This window comes from Rutidosis leptorrhynchoides, chromosome 4 (assembly GCF_046630445.1).
Source record: "Rutidosis leptorrhynchoides isolate AG116_Rl617_1_P2 chromosome 4, CSIRO_AGI_Rlap_v1, whole genome shotgun sequence".
NCBI classification, from domain to species: domain Eukaryota; kingdom Viridiplantae; phylum Streptophyta; class Magnoliopsida; order Asterales; family Asteraceae; genus Rutidosis; species Rutidosis leptorrhynchoides.
In genome coordinates, this window is record NC_092336.1 from 603,921,419 (window position 1) to 603,930,264 (window position 8,846).

Sequence of the window (8,846 nt, forward strand, 5' to 3'; positions counted from 1 at the left end):
TGCAAGTATCATGGATCCAACACTTGGTTGTGATCTTTCTTAGTGTTCATGAACTTGTTCATAAACTTACATGTAACCTTGGTTCATCAAACACTTACAACACTTGCACTTGAGTTATGATGGACAAACCTTGGTCAAAATGATGTTAACACATCAACGAGTTGTACACTTGAAGCTATACGCATCAAGGATGAGAACCATGATGAGCATCAAGCACCAAGACACCGGAACTCACCTAAAACCCACTGTTTCTGTCCAAAAGTTTCTGTTCAGCTATTTCTGGAACAGACCAGTAGACCTGGGCTGTTGATAGAACTTTTCGAGTAGATAACTTTTCATATAGGACTCGTCTTAATCCGAGTTACGGTTTAGGATTTATGGCCCTCCGATCGTTACCATGTCCTTTAACGTTATGCAGAAATTTCTGACCTACTCGCACTTAGACCGTCGCCACGGTCAAACCAAGACGAGTTTGCTTCTGTAAATTTTACCACACTTAAGGGACTCATAGACGGAGCCATGACCACTGGTCTCACCTTAATTCAGTAAGGGTAGAGGCCGTGGTGACTGACCGAAGTCAGCCTTTGTTTTAAACGACTTTCATAAACGAGCCTTACTTGTTACCTTTTGTTTAATGATGATTGATGATGACCCTTACGACCTTAATTACGTACTTGTAAACCTTTTGAGACGACTTATTGACTTAGTGCTATTTGACTTAGGTTGAGGACGTTTGGACCGTTACTTGCACACCACATTCCGACTACTACCTTACCATTACTACTAATCATTGTGAGTTATAGCATTCCCTTTTTACTTTAACTTATTTTGGGAACTGAGAATACATGCGGACTTTATGTTTTACATACTAGGCACGAGTACTTAAACTTTATATATGTGTGGGTTATATAACGGCAGAAACATTCCCTTTAGCTCGGTAACGTTTAATCATTGGTTTTTGAACCGTGAACGCGAATCTTAGATATGGATCCATAGGGTTTGACATCCCCACTCGGGCTAGTAGCGCTAGCATTTAACGAGTGTTTAATACTTCGAGGTTATACGCACTTGCCAAGTGCACTTTAAGGGGGTACATTAAACGTTAAGTTAGTTACCGGGTGCCCACGGTTAAGCATATACTTTTACATACTTTTGAAACGCTCGTTGTAGCACTGAAATCTCGTGGCCTACTTACATTACTGTTATACTTAAACTATAGCTCACCAACCTTTGTGTTGACCTTTTTAAGCATGTATTTTCTCAGGTGCTTGAAGTCGCTTCCGCTATCTTACTAGTCGTGCTGTAGAACCCGCTGCCTAGAGTTGTTATCGCATGACTACTTATGTTGCATTCAAACTTTTTACTTATGAACTTATGTTATGTAACGACCATTATGGTCACGTACACTTATTTAATGCTTCTACTTAGCGAAGCATACTTTTGATTTGTAAAACAATTGACGTATGTTATGACGTCACTTTTATTTATGAATGTAAACTCTGTTTTGAAAACGCATATAGTACTTAACCTTGTAATGATCCTGTTGTTGATGGTCCGTACATGATGATTTAGTACGGGGCGTCACATTTGGTATCAGAGCATTGGTTGTAGGGAATTAGGATGCATTAGTGAGTCTAAGACCGACCCGAGTAGGATTCACTAATAGGGCTAATCTACAACTTGTTAGTTTACTTGTTTCCGCTGAACTTACTGCATGCTGCTGCTTACTGTTACTGCTATATGCCGTATGCTACTACATGATTTCACTACTGCATGCTATTACTTGCTTTCGATTGCATGCTAGTTTCGTACGATTACTGATATTGCCATGCTACTTATTGTTATACATGATTTAAACTGTTGGCCTATTATTTGCTTGCTTTATGACATACTGACATGGAAAATTTATTTTTCCTTGTTCAGATGTCGGACGTTCCACCTACTGACATCCCGAGCGGCTCAGGCCCCGTTGTTCCTCCCACTGCTGCACCTGTTGCTGCTGCTGCTGCTGCTGCTGACATTCCGGCCCCGACACCCACTGGCGACCCCGGCGCCTCTAGTTCTGGAGCTAGCTCTAGTGTGCCTATCCCGGCGTCTTCTTCCAGACCCCTGAGGCAACTGGCTCGCATTGGTGGCATGGAGATCCCCGCGGAGTTCGGGGAAGGTCCCTTCCGTAACCACTGGCGCACACCTTGCCGACGCACTGCCGACGGCCGCTTAGCCGTGATTACGCCAGGCCGACACCGACAGATGTTGGCCGCTTTCGGATATGTTGAGCCACCCGCGCCACCACCGCATGATTCAGACGACGGTTCTTCCACCGATGCTTCTTCAGACGACACCTCATCTGACGACTCCAGTGATGAGGAGGATCCCGCTGACCGACCGATTCAGGCACCTTCTACCCCGCCGAAGAAGCGGTATCGCTTCGCTGGCATAATTCCTGGTCGTACTGTCACTGACGCTTATGGTCGGCGTCGTAGGATCACTGCTCGTAAACGGCTAGTGCCGTACCCCGCCGACCCACTGATATTACCGTCTCCACCCAGAGCCGGACCATCCACTTCAGCACCACCGGCTCCACCTGCACCGCCAGCACCACCTGCCCCACCATCTTCCTCTAATGAGGAAATGAGGCGGGAGATTGAGATTCTCCAGACTCGAGTTACTGAGCTCGAGGAGCAGTTGGCTCATGTTTTGGACATCTTGTACCCACCATCGCCGTAGGACTTTGTACTAGATTCTGTATTGTAATCTCTTTTGTAATTTCATATTTCACTTATGTAATGTACGAACTTATTGTAATGTATGAACTTATTATCATTAATGAATGAAATTTGTGTTGCTTACTTCTTGCGCAAGTGTTCTATTTACGTTATCATCTCATGGTTTTGTGGTACTTATATCTGCTTGCGTTATTTAATCAACATGTGTTGTGCTGTTTTCATGTTGGTTGTTATATACTATATTATTATTATTTGCATAATGGATTTTGACTTGAGTCAAAATGTTTGTATAGAACATCATGGCCAACGGGAGATCTATCCCCACCGCGGCACAAATTGAGGAAATGATTAACGAGCGAGTCGCTGCTGCACTAGCTGAAAGACCACCCCAAGTTCCACCACCACCGCCTGTCAATCCACCTGTCGTCCGAGATGGGTGTACTTACAAGGAATTTCAAAACTGCAAGCCACACTACTTCAGTGGCACTGAGGGACCCGTCGGTCTCACCAGATGGTTCGAAAAGTTGGAATCGGTATTCAGGGTTAGCAATTGTTCTGAGGCTAACAAAACGAAATTTGCATCTTGCACGCTGTCTGATGGCGCGCTCACATGGTGGAATACCATGGCCCAAGCGAAAGGAATTGATGAGGCGTATGCTACGCCTTGGGAAGAATTTAAATGTGCTATGATCGAGGAATACTGTCCGAGAACCGAGATTCAAAAGATGGAAATCGAATTTATGCAATTGAAGACCGTAGGGAACGACCTTAACAGCTACAACCGTAGGTTTTTGGAATTGGCTCTTATGTGTCCAACCATGGTCACCCCCGAATTTAAGCGTTTGGAGAAATACTTCTCGGGACTTCCTAAGTCCATCAAGGGTAATGTTACCTCATCCAAGCCACCAAGTGTTCCCGAAGCAATGCGCATGGCGCATACTCTCTTGAATCAAATCATCCTTGACGAGCCGGAGAAGGCTAAGTTTGAAACTGTTATTGGTGAAAAGAGGAAATGGGACAACAACCACAACAACAACAGGGGTAGGAACTATGATCAAAACCCGGCAAAACGACATGAAGGGTTCAGGCAAAACAACAACATGCACAACAACAACACCAACCCCAACAACAACAACCGCACCAATCCGAACTACAAAGGAACCTTACCACAATGCAATAGGTGCTACAAGCACCACACTGGGTATTGCAATGTTATCTGTGAGAAGTGCCAACGATCTGGACATGTTGGTAAGGATTGCAAGGTTACCACTTTGAATGTGAAGCCAAACCACAACAACAATGGGCCTAAGAAGTGTTATGAATGTGGAAAGACGGGCCATTTCAGAAACGAGTGTCCTAACAAGCGTAAGGATGGCGGACCACCGCGTGCTAGAGCCTTCAATGTTAATGCAAGGGACGCTCGCGACAACCCCGACTTGGTGACAGGTATATTCAAGATCAACAATCTTTTAGCTTCTGTCCTATTTGATACTGGTGCCGATAGGAGCTATGTGTGTAGACATTTTTGTGATAAGTTAGATTGGTCGTTAGTTCCTTTGAAGGAAAGTATGCTTGTCGAGGTCGCCAATGGAAAACTTGAAAAGGTTGACCATATTAGTCGTGGAGCTATTATCAACATAGCTGGTGCAGATTTCGAAATTGATTTGATACCTATCAAACTGGGAAGTTTTGACGCGATCGTCGGTATGGATTGGTTGAGCAAGATAAAGGCCGATGTTATCTGTGGAGATAAAGCACTTCGCATACCACAAGGAGATGGCGAACCACTGGTTATCTATGGAGAGAGATGTACCTCGAAGTTGAACCTCATTAGTTGCGTGAAAGCGCAAAAGATTATGAAGAAGGGACGCTTTGCTGTCCTAGCACATGTGAAAGCGGTAGAAACTGAGGTGAAGAACGTGAACGATGTGCGTATTGTGAACGAGTTTTCCGATGTCTTTCCCGAAGAACTGCCTGGATTACCGCCACCGAGGGCAGTAGAGTTTCAGATTGACTTAGTGCCAGGAGCTGCACCTGTAGCTCGCGCACCTTATAGACTCGCACCTTCCGAGATGCAAGAATTACAGAGTCAACTACAAGAGCTATTAGATCGAGGGTTTATCCAACCAAGCTTTTCGCCTTGGGGCGCACCTGTGTTATTTGTAAAGAAGAAGGATGGATCCTTCCGTATGTGTATCGACTACCGTGAACTCAACAAATTGACTATCAAGAATCGATATCCTCTTCCACGAATTGATGATCTTTTTGATCAACTACAAGGATCGAGCGTTTATTCAAAGATCGATTTGCGATCGGGATATCACCAGCTGAGGGTGAAGGAAAGTGACGTGATGAAAACTGCATTCAGGACCCGTTATGGTCATTATGAGTTCCTCGTGATGCCATTCGGTTTGACAAATGCCCCTGCCGTGTTCATGGATCTCATGAATCGTGTCTGCAAGCCTTACTTGGATAAGTTTGTTATCGTCTTCATAGATGATATCCTCATCTACTCTAAGAGTGAAGAAGAACATGAGCAACACCTCCGATTAGTGCTTGAACTCTTAAGACAAGAGCAACTTTACGCCAAATTCTCCAAGTGCGAATTTTGGTTGAAGGAAGTACAGTTTTTGGGTCATATTGTGAGCGACCAGGGTATCAAAGTTGATCCCGCCAAGATTGAAGCCATCAGCAAGTGGGAGACCCCCACTACTCCAACACATATTCGCCAGTTTCTAGGTCTCGCCGGTTATTATCGAAGGTTTATCGAAGGATTTTCTCTGATTGCGCGTCCTTTGACCGCACTGACTCACAAGGGCAAGAAGTTCATTTGGGAACCCACACACGAATCAGCATTCCAAACTTTGAAGAAGAAGTTAACCTCCGCACCTATCCTATCACTTCCTGAAGGCAGTGACGACTTTGTTGTTTATTGCGATGCGTCGAAGAGTGGTTTTGGTTGTGTACTGATGCAACGATCAAAGGTTATTGCCTATGCCTCCCGCCAATTGAAGATTCACGAGCGGAACTACACTACACATGATCTTGAACTTGGAGCCGTTGTCTTTGCACTCAAATTGTGGAGACATTATTTGTATGGAACTAAGAGCACTATCTTCACCGATCACAAGAGTCTCCAGCACATCTTCGATCAGAAGCAATTGAATATGAGACAGCGTCGATGGATCGAGACGCTCAACGACTACGATTGTGAACTCCGTTATCACCCTGGCAAGGCCAATGTTGTAGCTGACGCTTTAAGCCGAAAGGAGAGGACGGCACCTCTCCGTGTTAGGGCTCTGAACATCACCATCCATTCGAACCTCAACAACCAGATCAGAGTAGCCCAAGTTGAGGCTCTCAAGGAGGAGAACATATCTCACGAGCATTTGAACATACTTGTCTCTCGATTCGAGGTTAGAGAGTCTGGACTCCGATGTTATGCCGGAAGAATTTGGGTACCTTACTATGGAGATCTACGAAGCCTGATACTTGATGAAGCACACAAATCGAGATATTCGATTCACCCTGGTGCAGGTAAGATGTACCACGACCTTAAAGAACAGTATTGGTGGCCGAATCTTAAGAAGGACGTTGCGACTTATGTTGGTAAGTGTTTGACTTGCTCGAAGGTTAAAGCCGAGCATCAGAGACCTTCTGGGTTACTTCAACAGCCGGAAATCCCACAATGGAAGTGGGAAAGGATCACAATGGATTTCATTACTAAGCTGCCGAAGACGGTGGGCGGATGCGATACTATTTGGGTTATTGTTGACCGCCTCACCAAATCTGCACACTTCCTAGCGATGAAGGAAACTGATACAATGGAAAGACTTGCTCAACTGTACATCAAAGAGGTTGTATCTCGTCATGGTGTACCTTTATCAATCATCTCCGATCGCGATCCCCGTTTTGCTTCCAGATTTTGGCGTTCTTTGCAAGAAGCCATGGGAACTCGTCTTGACATGAGTACTGCTTATCATCCTCAGACTGACGGACAAAGTGAACGAACGATTCAGACCTTGGAGGACATGCTGCGTGCATGTGTCATTGATTTTGGAAAGGCCTGGGAAAGGCATTTGCCACTCGCCGAATTCTCGTACAACAACAGTTATCACTCAAGCATTAATGCTGCACCTTTTGAAGCACTGTATGGTCGTAAGTGCCGATCTCCTATTTGTTGGGCCGAAGTAGGCGAAAAGCAAATCACCGGACCCGAGGTAGTTCACGAAACCACGGAGAAGATTGCTCAGATCCAAGCTAGACTTAAGACTGCCCGTGATCGCCAAAAGAGCTATGCCGATCTTAAACGGAAAGACTTTGAATTTAATGTTGGTGATCGTGTAATGTTGAAGGTTGCACCTTGGAAAGGTGTGATCCGTTTTGGAAAACGTGGAAAGTTGAACCCACGATACATTGGTCCTTTCGAGATCTTGGAACGTGTTGGACCAGTTGCATACCGTTTGGATCTACCAGCACAATTGAGCTCAGTTCATCCTACCTTCCATGTGTCAAACTTGAAGAAGTGTCTTGCTGCACCCGAACTCATCATACCATTGGAAGAACTTACTATCGATGACAAACTCCACTTTGTGGAGGAACCTGTTGAGATTATGGATCGTGAGATCAAAACTTTGAAACGCAACAAGATTCCGATTGTACGAGTACGATGGAATGCCAAACGAGGACCTGAGTTTACTTGGGAACGAGAGGATCAAATGATGCGGAAATATCCTCATCTTTTCCCGACTCCTCCATCTACTTCAGCTTAAAATTTCGGGACGAAATTTTCTTTAACAGGTGGGTAATGTAACGACCCTGGTTTTACCAACATTATTTATTAATAATTATTATTATTAATACGCTTGATTAAACGAATGTATGTTATTACATTTACATGTTGCCTTAATTGCCCGTACTTGAACTTTAAATGCCCGAAACGTCTTTGTGACACCCGGAACTTGCACGAATAATATTTTAAGATATTATTTACATTCATGATTAATTTTATTAATCATTTTAATTAACTAAAGCTATTAGTTAGTTACTTGGGCTTATGTTGGACTTTTAGTGGACTTACTTGTTACTTGCTTACAACTTGGGCCTTTTAGTGTTAATGGACTTGTGTAAGCCCACCCTACATTTATTAATGGACCTTTAGCCCACTCTTTCAAAGTGTAAGTATTACTTAGGACTTGTAACTAGTTGGTTTGAACATTTGGAATCTAGTCATGCCATAATCCCCATGTGTAACCACTCTTTAACCAACTTTTGAAGCTTTAACACCCTAATAACCAAAGAACTTTGTCCTCCCCCTCCCTTTTCAGCTAGCCAACGGTTTGATGGCCTTTAGGAGTGATTTTTGGCTTTCATTTTTCATTACCTCACTTGCTAGACTTCTTCCATTCAAACACACACTTGATACCTCTCAAATTTCTCTCAAACTTCCTCTTCTTTCTCTTCATACTTGTAAGCAATTTGGACTTCTTTTCTCCCTTTCTTTTCTTTACAAAACCGTGGCCTTATACCCTTTAATCATCATCATTTGTAGTTCTTTGTTGTTTAAAGATTACTTGTCTTTGATTACTTGTCATTTACTAGTTGTTATTTACTTACTTACTTGTCTTTATTTACTAAGTTACAAGATCAAACTTTCTAGTTTTGATTCTTCATCTTTATCTTGTTATAACAAGAACATCCAAGAACATAATCTATCTAGTTATGTTCTACATATTTTGTTTCAAAAGATTTAAAGTTATAATCTTTATAATTGTTACTTGTGTTCTTGTTTGTTGTATGTTACTAGAATACCACCTTCATGGTTGGTTTAGGCTTATCATTCATTTTCTTTATTTCTTATTATTAGTAGCTTACTACACATTTGAACAAGGACATGAAACCAACAAGAGCTTACACTTTGGTGCAAGTATCATGGATCCAACACTTGGTTGTGATCTTTCTTAGTGTTCATGAACTTGTTCATAAACTTACATGTAACCTTGGTTCATCAAACACTTACAACACTTGCACTTGAGTTATGATGGACAAACCTTGGTCAAAATGATGTTAACACATCAACGAGTTGTACACTTGAAGCTATACGCATCAAGGATGAGAACC